Consider the following 13,511-nt stretch of genomic DNA (forward strand, 5'->3'; position numbering starts at 1 on the left):
TGACCTTGTGACCAGCTAGGTCTCATAGGTTTCGAGGTCACATTTTCCTCATGCAAACATCGATGTGACTATGCAACCTTTCAACTTCGCAACCCACCAAGTTGCATCATTGTCTCCCATTCATGGATACGACCATGCAACCCTTACGACTTTGCGACTTACCCGGTCACATATGTTGCAAAGTCGCATGATGGACCCATGTGACATCACACGTGCAACCAAAAATATATAAAGAAGTTTACCCAGCCTCATTTGTAACCACTCCTTGGGTCACACAAAGAGCTAGGAAATCCTCCGACTTGGGTTCGCACGTGCATCTGTCTCCAGGTAAGTAACCATTCACCTTCCAACAATCATGATTTTCTTCCAAGTGTCATTGTCTGCATTCCCCAACCTCTGGCATCCCCTCACCCTAGGGTTTTAGCTCTTTTACTTAGTTTTTCTTCATCATTTGCCCAAAATAGTTGCCTTGGCTACTCTCTCCCTGCCTGGACCCAGACATCGGCCTTTGCCTCAACCTAGACCCTCTTGTTTTTACCAGTAGGCCTGAATTTACTCATATGAGGGAGACCCTGACCTCCTAAGGCCATTTCAGTACCTTCCCTGATCCTCGTAGCCTAAGTCACGCGTCTTGAAGCCGCAATATCCTTTTCCTTGTTACTTTGCGACCTCAAAACCTAGTGACCCCATTGGGTTGTGACTTGTGACCAGTCTCCTTATCCTGTGACTTTGTGAGCCTGGGCAAGCTGTGGCTAATGGTGCAAGTAGCTTAGTCGCATTCCTTAGCCTGCGACCTTACGACTTGTCTTCCTTGTGACTTGCCTTTCACCTACTGCAACCTTTTGTTTTCATAGTTTTATTTGATATTCATGTCATCTCTCTCATTGTTGGACTATGTTTTTGACATGCTAGGTGACGTAAATCTAGAGTGCATATCCATTTCTTCTTTTGAATATGAGATGGATCCCCTACCACTAAATATGCTCACGAGGCCTCGGGAAGTGGGTCATGGGAGGCCGACCCAGAAGAGGAGCCACCTATCTTCATGGACATTGCCTGCAACATCAACAAAACCACAAGGCTCTCTTGGTATGACATCTAAGAAGCGTTTGCAAAGCCAGACATCCCTGAGACACAAGAGGATTTTCAAGTGTACCTCCACATCTAAAGGTCGAGGTTACACAAAGTATTAATGCACCCCCAGTCTTCCCTTGCTCGGAAACCATTGAATGGATCTTGCAATGCACAGACACAGAGTCCTAGACGATTAGGGGCCATGATGGGGCACCCATAGCCACTATATCCCTAGTAGACATCAGCGCCTACTACAGACTCCCTGAAAAACAAGAGGTTTTCAATACCAGGTGGTTCGTCGGGTTCTCAACTCCAACAAAGGACATCCTAAGGGAATGGTGGCAAGACCCTTCAAAGTTTTGAGTCAGGACAGATCAGGCTTACAAGACAGAGGGATTGTGAAAAGTATATCAGTTAATTGCTGCAATGATGTGTCGGTTGTATGGCAAGCCAGACTATGACATTTTCTATGGCACCTAGGTTACCCTCATGTACATCATTGCCACCTGAGGAAACATTTTTAATTGGGAAAACATCCTGTGATCGTCCTTGAAAATAAACATAATGACTACCAAGATCCCACAACTGGAACAACCTCCAAAATTCTATATGTCATCATACCTCCTCGATGTTATTTACTCGAGGTGCTACTTCAAAATCTATAGCTGCAACTAGGAATCGTTGGCATCCAACTCTGTGCACAACCATTACCAAGTTTTTTGGGACACAGGTTACAAAGGCATGCTAGATATAATCTTTGAAACTTTCATCAGCCCATTGTACCAGCTACTATTTGGGGAAGAACCACCATGCATGTCTAAGAGGGCTATGAAGACACTTGTCAAGGTAGTGCATTGGTTTCCCATTAAGGAAGGAACGTTCATTAGAGTGTTCGGTACCCATAAGCCTCTGCATGCCCTACCCAGGTTTTCCATAGACAAGACGCTCCTGCGAGAGGTCTGCTATCAAATGACGCAAGGGTTTTCAAAGATATTGAACAAAGGCAAAAAGAAACCCTGGCCTGCCTTCCCTCTCACCATCGGGGCATACGTGGTAGAAAATTTCAAACAGGTGGAGGCAAAGGCCGAGGCATTGAAGGGAAGCCATTTCGTAACACTCAACTACCGAACTTATGATCCGGAGAAAGTAGTGGTTGCCCATTGCAAAAAGGAAAAATTCAGTTGGTCGTATTCTCATACCAAAAAGGATATTGAAGACGGGGTTAGAAACTGGTATAATGCTACAAGGAAACTCAACCCAAGCGAACAACAGGCCACAAAGGATGAGCCCCAAGAAAATTCCCAAGAAGACATAATCCTCAAAGAAAGAGCTTTCACCATAAAGAAAAAGCAGCATGAAGCACCAACAAGCACCGAGGAATCTAAGCAGTGCAAAGGGAAAGAGGTTGAAGACCCCGTGAGTGACAACGAGGAGGAGGATGCTACACTAGAAAAAATAAATTCCATCTTGGCAAGAAAGAAGTGAGAGCTCAAGAGGCAAAGGGAGCTAGAGAGCAAACAACCTCTAGATTCCAGCAACCAGAGCTAGAGCGAGAAAAGGAGAACACAGGAAGAGCAAGAAAAGGAGAAATAGTTGTGGGAAAAGCAATGGGAAGAAGAAAGGAGTGCGTAAGAAGAGGCAAAGAAGAGAAAGCAGGAAGAGGAGAGAAGAAAGCAGGAAGAGGAAGAGCAGAAAAATGGGAAGAAGAAGTTGAGGAGAGAAGGTAGGAAGAGAACAAGAGGTTGGAACAAGAGTTGAAGAACATGGAAGATGAGCTAGAGGCAGCGAACATTAGCAGAGGGAGAAAAAAGGCAACGGGAAGAAGAGCTTAGAAGGGATAAGGAAAAGGAAGCCGAGGAAAGTGAACAAGGGGATAGTAGCAAAACAACTAACCTAGGCACGAGACAGAGCGAGCTTCCTCCATTTGATGTACCCCCTACTACTCCCCTCATTGGCAGACACCTTCCACTCCAAGAGTTGGGTATGTCGGAGGATCAAGACGAGGAGGTCCTAGATCTTACTAAACTCACTTTTGATGAAATAAACCTTAAGATCGTACAAGAAAGGAAGAAATATTGCAGTAGGAACTCAGTCGAGCCCTTGTCAATAACCACGAACAAAGATATCATGCCTAACATTACAACAAACCCTAAAATGATCACCTCGGCCGTGATGGCTTTTGCTGCTGCCATGGAACACAATGTGGCCAAGATGATAAAATAGATCACAGATTTGCAAAATAGGCTTTATGCATCCGAACAAAGGTCCACCATGGCAGAACAAGAGAAAAATAATATGGAGGAAGAGAACACAACACTCTACTTAGTACACACAAGCGTAGCAGAATTCCAAGCAGCAATTGAGGCCGAAATAGAGACTTTGGGTGAAGACATGGCAATAGTCTACGATGAGATGTCTAAACTACACCACACGGTAGCCCCCATCATGGCCATCCAAGCACACACAAAAGAAAGAGTCGCCATGCTTAAAGAGGCTATGACTGCTTTGGATAGGATACATGAATGGTCTGTCAAGTACCCTGGAGCACCAACGGTGGTCCCTAAGAAAGATTGGATCACCATGCAAAATACTAAGGTCCAACTCTGCATCAAAGTTCAGTCCAAAGACAAATTAGCCAAAGATGTGGAGAGGGTACTGGCATCCTATAGGCATCTGTTTAGCGGCTTGGAATTAGTGATCCAATTACATGGAGTTCCCTCGATAGGAGAAGTATAACAAGTGAGGAAGCAGGATGAGATCACCAAGGAAGTACAAGCATTCGTAGAGACATATAAACAAGCAACCCGTACAAAGGACATCCCAATCACCAGAGAAAATATCACACATTATGTGGTAGAACCAGTGAGGCTCTACACCAAACTGGTAACCTTGAATAATCAAGTGCATGTCAAACGGAACACCCTCATCCCAGATGCACTCAAGTTCCTGCACTACCATGATGAAGACTAGCCACAGATTACTCCCATTGCAGTAGAATACAACCCGTGGTGCACGTATTTTATGGTACAGCTTGGGCTTTACATTCCAGAACTTGCCAGTATTAAATTAGTAAATTAGATTGATAGTAATTTTTGTGACGTTTTTTATACAATAGCATAGAACACCTTGTGAATATGAAAGGTCATGTAGAATGCCAAAATTCATGTTGTGAATACGAAAGGTTATGAGGTAGTCCAAGAGTCAAGGGTAGGCCAAGAGTCACTCTTACCCTATAAATATACCCTCATGCCTCATTTGTAAGGAACTTTTGGCGGAGGACTCTTTTGGAGATATACATTGCTTGAGAGAATTTATGTCCTTTTAATATATGCAAGGAGTGATTGTATGTTTCCACTATTGGATTCTTCAAATGTTTTATGTGCTAATGCCATGAGTATTTTCTTCACTTTATGGATCGAATGTTCTTGAAAGCTATTTGATTTGCGGTCTACTCACATGTTGTCTCATACTCCAAACTTTGTGTTGCTTCGTATGAATGGTATTTGATTTTCTAACTCTATACTCGTGTCGGTGACCTATTTCTTTGGTATTGGTATAATCTGTTTTGACTGCACAGTTACATATACTCATAAATGTTTGATCGTTGTGAACTGATTTATAATTGTTAAGCATGTTATCTTGGAATACATGAGTCTTATCTAAAGCCTGCTAACAGTAACTTTACATAAGGTTTATGTTGTTTATGGTTTGGCTATTCATGGTTTATGCGACATAGGATATTTGTCAATTATTTCCTTGTATTTATTGAGGTTCATGCTTTCAATTAAGTCCACATTTCACCTTCGTCCGAAGCAAACTCTACAAAACTGAACGACAGTCGGGCCTACATACCGGAAGGGATCCCTATCACAAATGGTGCAGGTTCTAGTTGGGAACCTACACCGAGGAGATCCCCTTGACTGTTGGCAAAAGATTCCAGCCCGTCAACTGAAAAATAAAAGAAATATTATTAAATTATAAAGAATATGACAATGTTAATACATATATATATATATATATATATATATATATATATATATATATATAGATATATATATATATATATAGATATAGATATATATATATATACACACACATTGTAATGTATGGAAAATTGTTTATATAATAGGTTTAATGATAATTACAAATTTATGATAATTTATAATAATAGTAATAATAATTTTTATTATTGAAATGATTAATTGAGGTAAGTAGCTTAAATTTTTTTGAGTAATTTGTTCTAGTTTATTGTATTTGAATCATAAAATATATAATTATAGAGAAATAGAGAGGCTGTAAGGTTGGTTTGCTTGAAATGTTGACTAGCATGTGAATGTTAAGAAATGAGCTCAAAATACCTCCTTGATCAAATATTTCACAAAATAACAAAAACAAATTTGACTTTCCCATTTGGAATCCAAGCCATACCAAGCATTGAAGGCATAGAGGAATACTTGAAACTTACTGAGGAAATTGAGTTTCTCTACCACATAGGAAACAATACCCACTTTAACATAATGCTGGATAAAATAACTCAGACACAAAAAACTTAGAATTTGATAAAAACATAGATAAAATATTTATATGGAGAACTCGAAGTTAGGGGTAAGAATGTTTCTCTTGTACGTCCCTGGTAGAATGAAGCACAACATGATTTCTTTTTGAGCAACCCGTTAGTTTAGATGATAGTACCCCTACATTTTTTTGTACCAACTAGGAGTGGAGAGTGATAAAAAGTTGATTTTTCTTCTCCATATTCTTTAACTGCTACCTAAATTCTTGTTGATTTGACTCTTAAGCAAGAAAAACATGAGCTAAAAAAGTTTTAGTGTGCTTTGAGAAATTTGGTGTCTCTTGTGTGATTGTTTCCCAAATCTGGAACAAAATCCTTTCTCAGCTAGTCAACGTCCTTGTCTTATCTACATGCTCTTTCAAATTTGACATCTTCTTCTATGGCATTAAGAGAATCTTGAATGGTGGATAGAATTAAATGCTAGAAGGTAGCAATGAAAACATAAATGACACTTTTCGCCTTGGTATATTTAGCAAGGGATTTTCCCTAATGGGAGAGATAGGGGCCATAATAAAAATAGAAAACAAGAAACAATCAGGGATATCTAGAGGGAGCTTTAGATAAGAAATAGTGCTATCAAAACTAATCGTGGTGGTAATTGGAGGGGTTGAGTGTATTTCCATCTTGTTGTGAGAGAATTGAATCCACGAGATTGGTCACATGCTCGCTATTTTCAATTTTATAGTTTCCAACATGATTTGAACAGGGATTCAACCATATTACGTGAGCAAATATGTGTTAGCAAAAGTCCCATCCCATATTTGGTCCTATATAAATCATGAACACCTCCCATCCACTTTATAATTACAACGTTGTGTCAAAATGCAACTCATATGTTTATAGTTGATATATGCTACACTCAATTAGGTTTAAATCTAAATAGGGAAGAAAATGGAGAAGGAGGCCACTTCTACATAATTGGCATTTTCATTCAACTAGGTAAGAGCCTTTTTATTTTTGGACTTCAAAGTAATTGATTTAATAAATTCACAGTTTTATGAAAGGGTTAGAATTGATATTCATTTCTGAACATAATTTTGAAAAGTAGGTCTGACATAGACAACAATCTTTCAAATGATTAGTGCCAAGTATCGTTGGCACCTTTCTCGAAGGTAAAATGATTTTTAACTACAAATAAAATGCATGTAGTTGTATGTTTTCATGTTTTCTAGAATTAAAATAAAGGCCAAATTCAATGATGAGTCAAGGTCCATAGACTTTGGATTGTTCAACCACCCAAACTCACAATAGTTAGATAAGTGTTGGAAGTTGTGGTAGACAATATGCTTAGGAAGCTTATGGAGTAGAGAAATGTAACTATCACCTAAAGCATAAAGTGTGGGATGATGGTGTAGAAGGTCCTGTTGAAGCCCCGAAAATCGGGTCGACAACAAGGGGGATACCTGCCTGATCCGGACCTTGGTTGGAAGCTCCTTATCCGTTTGGTATAGCGAGTCCGACTGGGGATAATGGGACCAATTTCCCAATCTATGAGTGTGTGTGTGTGTGTAGAATTTGATGTTGCTGATCTAACAGTTCCTATCAAAGATATTCTAATTCAAACTTTAATCTAATTTTATGCTATTGTAATCTAATAAACAACACATCTAAATCTATACTAACCCGGGATGTAATTCTTCTATTATGCGATCTAAAGAGATTTCAAATAACAACTGGTAATAAAGATCATTCAGTGATTATAAGAAAGGAAATCAATCAAGATGAACCACTTCGCATAAAAAGTTAACCGAAACAATTGTGAAAAGCATATCGCATAATGAGCTATTCATACATTAAGCATAAATAAATAGCTACAACCTTACAAAAGTGCCAAATGATAACTCAGGAATTCATGCAATAATACATAAACAACTAAAAATTGTATATCACTTTAACATATAAGCAAAAATGGTCAAGAGATAAAAGTACCATTTATGACTAGTCCTACTCATAAGCTTCAAGAAACAATGATTTATCTCTCCTTGCTCTAACATCCACTAAGAGTACAGAAGTGCAACATCAGTAGCAGATATCAAATTCAAACATCAACAAATCTTGATCCATTCATTCACCAAAACCTCCTCTGAGGGTGCAAAAGTGCATGTTCTGAGGACAAGTTTTTGATAAATTTCTGGACCCTTCTCTAAATGCATGAGAAGGGTTTAAATACTACTAAATAAATAACTTAATTACATAGATTCAAGATACGGTTTAAATGACCGCCCTTTTTCTAAGCAAAACATTTCTAAAAATTAAATCTAATATCTGACTATTTCTGCATTTGATCCTTAATGTTGCGAGCATTCAATATTAGCCTGGGTAGAGTCGGCTGACTGTCTTCCGCTTTTGGTTGAGCTAAGAAAACAGAAATGGTAAGAGCTGGCACCATCTTTTCAGCAAAATCGATGATATACTCGAGAGTCATTCTCTGGCTATGTGGATTTACTGTGTATGCCCAGTAATAATCCAAGTTCCACTTAGTTAATCCTCGAATTGCTTCTGCCTTTTATTTTAGCTTTATGTTTCCAATTTGTTCTTTACCATTACTTTCTTGCGTTTTCCGGGCTTACAAGTGACTGAGCAGTTAGAGGCTTTGCTTTTTGAGCAATTTTCTAGGCGCTAATCGCGCATCGAAAACTGCCTCCATTCTTTGATCCGGGCCTCTCTGATGCGTTTTTCGCCTTTAGCACCTTTTCCTTCACCGGGTATAAGCTTCAAAATTTGTAAAAATACTGCTTTCGTGAGCTTCTGACCTTGAGCGTTAAACTGCCTGTTGATATCAGCATTGTTCAATTACTCATTCAGCCACGGCTGTGAATGAAAGATCTGTAATGGATAGCTCAGAAGCGTTTTGTGAATCTGTGGCTCTATTGCATGTGGTATCCATTTATGAGGGCATCTTTTCTCTGTCTCTGAGCATTGGAGCTTTACCCTTTTCCTTCATGGCTTCCTGCACATTGCTTTGGGTTACTTCTGTTTTTTCGTTCCTGCAGTTCACACATGAGGAGAGAGTAATGATAATAAAAATCGACAGAAAGGTTTAAGCTCTACGAATGTACAAAAACATGCCACCTGACGTAACCTGACTCTTCGAACAACACAGAACCATCTTTCATTAACAACTATCGTATAATTCATTAATTATCATTAAAGCATGTATCCAGTTCTTGGTTTATGGGAAGCTTTTCTTGAATGTTGAGCCGGGGAAAATTTGTGATGGAATGTTTATGTGATTCGCATCGTAGCATCGCAGTATCGCATTACCACAAATTTCATTATGATGTGTTATCGCAAGGTTGAACGATTGCGCTATCGCAAGATCGCAGATCACAGTATCGCGCTATCGCAAAATAGCAGATCGTTATAATTGTTAAATGGTTATGTGTTTTTCATGCGACATTGCGATATGCGATATGCGATATCGCATATCGGATATTGGTGATTTTTTAAGGTTTTCCAATGTGAGTGTTTCTTAATGCATGCGATGTGATGGAATTCGCGTCGCACTCTCGCAGTTTATCATTTTTACTCATAAGGAAATGTCCTATCATTCTTCGCGCGATGCGATGTTTTCTTAAGGAGTAAAATACATGAGCCTTAATTGAATTTTTTGAATTTTTTACTAAGGGTCCCCACTTATCTAGTGTTATTGCTAATACTAAATAAGGAGGGGGGTTGTTGGTGGCCACAACAATTGGCGATTCACTTGGAAGAAGCAGTTATCTTTTCTTCTCTATTGAATTTTTAAAACTTCCAAAACAGAAAATTTTTCAGAAAATTAAACTTTATTATGGAAAGATAAAGTAAATTACGCTTTAAACCGTCAATGATATTTTGTTTCAACCTTTTTCTACTTTGATTATTTGCTTCCTCAGGCTAGTCCTTGTATTTAAATCAACCATTACTTGGTCTTGTAAAGATAAAACAAAGTCTCCTCTGTAAACCAATTTTAAATATGCTCATTTGTCGTAGGTAGAGCCTCTGCTGCCAGCAGGCGTTTATAGCCTCGGCAGGGTTACCTGTTACCCAGCAATGATCCTGTATCCTACTTGAGGTGGCCTACAACTTTCAAAGAAAAATCCATATCCACACTTATTTCTTTGATTTTCTTTTTATTCTTAAAGAACAATGTCTTGGTTTGGTAGCCAAATTATGACATAGTCATTCACTTGATTTATAACTTTGCTAAACAAGCTGGCTCGTGATGAGACCCCTTGTCTTTTGATTGCAACAATCTTGGGTCATTGCCCTGTTGTGGTGTACAATATTGGCAAAGTTAGCAAGTTATAATATCTGTGATAATGATAAGCCGGCTCGTGATGAGACCTCTCATTCTTCAAGATAAAGTGTATCCTTGGGTTATTCCTCTGAAAGTTGCGATTTCCTTAGCAGGGAGGAAGTCATTGTTTCCTTAAGATAGCTCTGGATAACAATAATAGAGTTTTTGGAAACAACTGTTCTACAGAGAATCTTTATTTTGTTATTGATACCTTTCATTGTACTGAGATAAAACAATTTCTTCACTAAAGGTTGCTTTCATCAAATTTTTTGAAGTTGAAACTAGTATCATATCTAAGCTAAAGTTTTTGACTGTATCTATCAATAATAAAGATCAGTTTTCCAAAAGATTTGCTATTTATACAAGCGAAAAGTTCAAAATCTGAAAGAGAATTGGTGTCTTTTTCGTAAATGCCTACTGTAACCATTCACAACTGGTTTTATTATGAAAAAGAAAAACAACTATTCTACAAAAATAGAAGAATAATCTTCTATGGAAAATATTTCTTGAGAATTTGTCCATTAACAGGCAAAGGATCCCTCTTACTTGCTAAATCCTGTAACACAAACGTTGATGGACCTATGACTTCTACAATCTGAAAAGGACCAAGCCACATCCTTTGTAATTTTGTATGTTTGCCCTTTTCTTCATGAGCCTTGTCCCACTTTAAAACTAAATATCCCATCTGAAAATCTTTTCTGGTCATTATGTTTGAATCAAAAGAGGATTTTACTAGTGCTTGATGATGAGCATGCGTTTTCCTAGCTTGTTCTTGTTGTTCTTCTAATTCAATTATTTCCATTTGTCTTAGCTGTAAGGAGGAAGTGGGTACTTCATCAATGTATTGTACTAAAGACAAAGAGGGAATTGCTAAGTGATTCGGAAGAACCACTTCTTTCCCATAAACTAAATTAAAGGGAGAAGTGCCGATAGAAGCTTTTTGCGTTATCCGATCTGCCCATAAAGAATATATCAAAGCCTTGTTCCAATTTTTATGATTTTGATCAATTGTTCTTTTAATAATCCTGATTAGGTTTTTATTTGTTGACTCAACTAGCCCATTACCTTGTGGGTAGTAATTAGCTGAATATTTAAGTTTGAATCCTCTTTTAAGTGCGAATTCAGTCATTGCATTTCCAGAAAAGTATGATGCATTATCAAACATTAAAGCAGATGGCAATACAAACCTGGTGATTATAAATTGATCTATGAACTCAATGATATTTTCAGAATTAGCCGTCTTGAGTGGAACTACTTCTACCCACTTAGTAAAATAATCTGTTGTTGTGAGGATGTATCTATGCTGCTTAGAAGAGTGAGGAACGATCTCACCTATTATGTCCAAGCCCCACTGACTGAAAGGTTGCTCTATGTTTACCGGCTGTAGGGGCAGGGACAGCTTATTTTGTCTTCCAGCAGTAGTTTGGCAGACTTGACATCTTCTCACGTAACTGTGCAAGTCTTTAAACAGCGTGGGCCAGTAATATCCTGCGCATAATATTTTATGTGCAGTAGCATCTCCAGCATAATGTCCGATTGCCGGCCCATCGTGGAGTTCCTGCAAAACTTTTTCAGCTTCAGCTTTCTCAAGACACCTAAGAAGAACAGAATCATAATTTTTTCTAAAAAGAATATCATTTATGAGCTGATATTGTTTAGATTTCAACCTTAGAGCTCTTTTCTTAGTATGATCAAGGTGTGAAGGAGCATACCCGTTCTTATGATAAAAAATGATATCAGCATATAATGATTCTGCATCGTTTAGGATTACCTCACACATTTGTACCTCTTCAGATGGAATTTCAGAAATTTGTGATGCTCCAGCCAGCATTTGCAGAAGCCTTGACCTCTTACAATGTTTGCTGGTTTGATCTCAATGTCATATTCCTGTAAGGCAGTAACCCAATTGGCCCTTTTCTCACCCACATCCTTCTGTACTAGAAGATTCCTTACCGCTGGAAATGGTACTATAATCTTAGTATGGGTTTTAAGTAAAAAAGGTCTGAAGTATTTGACTGCTTTGAAAACAGCATAAGCCTGTTTCTCCACCTCTGAATAATTTAGTTCAGCACCCTGTAAATTTGAGCTAAAAACGCAATTGGAGCTTCCGATTTTTCTTGATTTGCTTGAGTTAGAATCGCAGCATATGACTTGTCTGAGGCAAATGTGTATAAAATAAAAGGCTCTGAAAAATTCGGAGTTGCTAAAGATGGAGCATTAATAATAGCTTGTTTGATCAGGTTGAATGCTTCATGTTCATCTTGACCCCATTTAAAATTTGAATTCTTTTTAATCATGGTTTGCAAAGGAGACACGATTCGTGAAAAATTTGGAACGAATCTCTTTACAAAGTTGATCTGACTAAGGAAAGATTGCATGGCTTTTTTGTTATGAGGTAGGGATATTTCAGAAATTTCTTTGATTCTGTCGGGATCAATGTGAATACCGGATTTTGACACTATGAATCCTAGAAGTTTCCCTTCACTTAGCGCGAAAAAAAAATTCTTTAGGTTAAGTGAAATTCCATACCTTAAACATCGTTGAAAGATTTGTTTCAGGTCTTTGAGATGGTTGCTTCACTTCTTCGAGTACACTGTTATATCATCCAAATAAATTACTACAGATTTATTGACTAAACCTTTGAATGTGATGTCCATGGCTCTCTGAAATGTGGCACCAGCATTAATCAAACCAAATGGCATCTTTCGATATGCGTATGTGCCCCATTTAGTTCTGAATGTGGTCTTCAATTGATCATCAGGATGTACCAAAACTTGATTGTACCCTGAAAATCCATCCAAGAAAGACATTAATTCTGAGCCCGCCACTGCCTGTAGTATCTGTTCCATAGGTGGTAGAGGAAAATTATCTTTTTGATAGGCTTTGTTAAGGTTCCGAAAGTCAATGCAAATCCTAATATCTCTGTTTTTCTTTCTAACAAGTACCATATTGGAGACCCATTTGGAATTTCTGACGGGAAAGATTATTCTGGCTTTCAATAACTTATTGAGCTCAGTTTTTATCTGATTTTCTAAATTGGGGTGGATCTTTCTCAGATTTTGTTGGACAGGTTTTTCATTATCGATCATGGGAATAGTATGTTGGATGATGGAAGTGTCGTATGTTTTCAGCTCATCATAATTCTAGGCAAAAACATTTTTATATTGTCTCAAAAGACGAATATACGCTAGTTTCTCTTCAGCGGCTAGGCCGAGGCCTAGATTAATGCTTTGTGGTTTAGCATCGGTCCCTAGGTTTACTAATTCGTAGTTCAAGGTTGAACTTTGGAGTTTTGAATTGGTAGACCTCTTAAACCGATCTTTCAAATCGTACAAGTCTTCTAACTTGACCACCGACTTAGGTATAACATTATTAGTGCTATTTTGTTGCAATTGTCGATCGTGCTGGTATTCGTCAATTATTTGATTGGAGTAGGATCCTTCAGATGTGAGGAAATTTACGATATCAGGATCATCATTGAATACTCTCCAATTTGTGATGTTGTCAGGAATGGATGGTATAAAGATTAATTCTATTGAGAATCTATTTGGACTAAAATCTTCGGACGGAATAAGCTTAGAAGCT

General features: G+C 38.1%; 1 pseudogene; it reads left to right on the forward strand.

The window, feature by feature from the left end:
- The first annotated feature begins 3,345 nt into the window (after positions 1-3,345).
- The window catches only part of LOC149160183 (bidirectional sugar transporter SWEET15-like), a 60,792-nt pseudogene continuing 50,626 nt past the window's right edge, over positions 3,346-13,511 (forward strand).

Source organism: Pinus tabuliformis, chromosome 5_2, assembly GCF_031772625.1.
Source record: "Pinus tabuliformis cultivar Carrire ecotype Pingquan chromosome 5_2, CPIR1, whole genome shotgun sequence".
In the NCBI taxonomy this organism is placed as follows: domain Eukaryota; kingdom Viridiplantae; phylum Streptophyta; class Pinopsida; order Pinales; family Pinaceae; genus Pinus; species Pinus tabuliformis.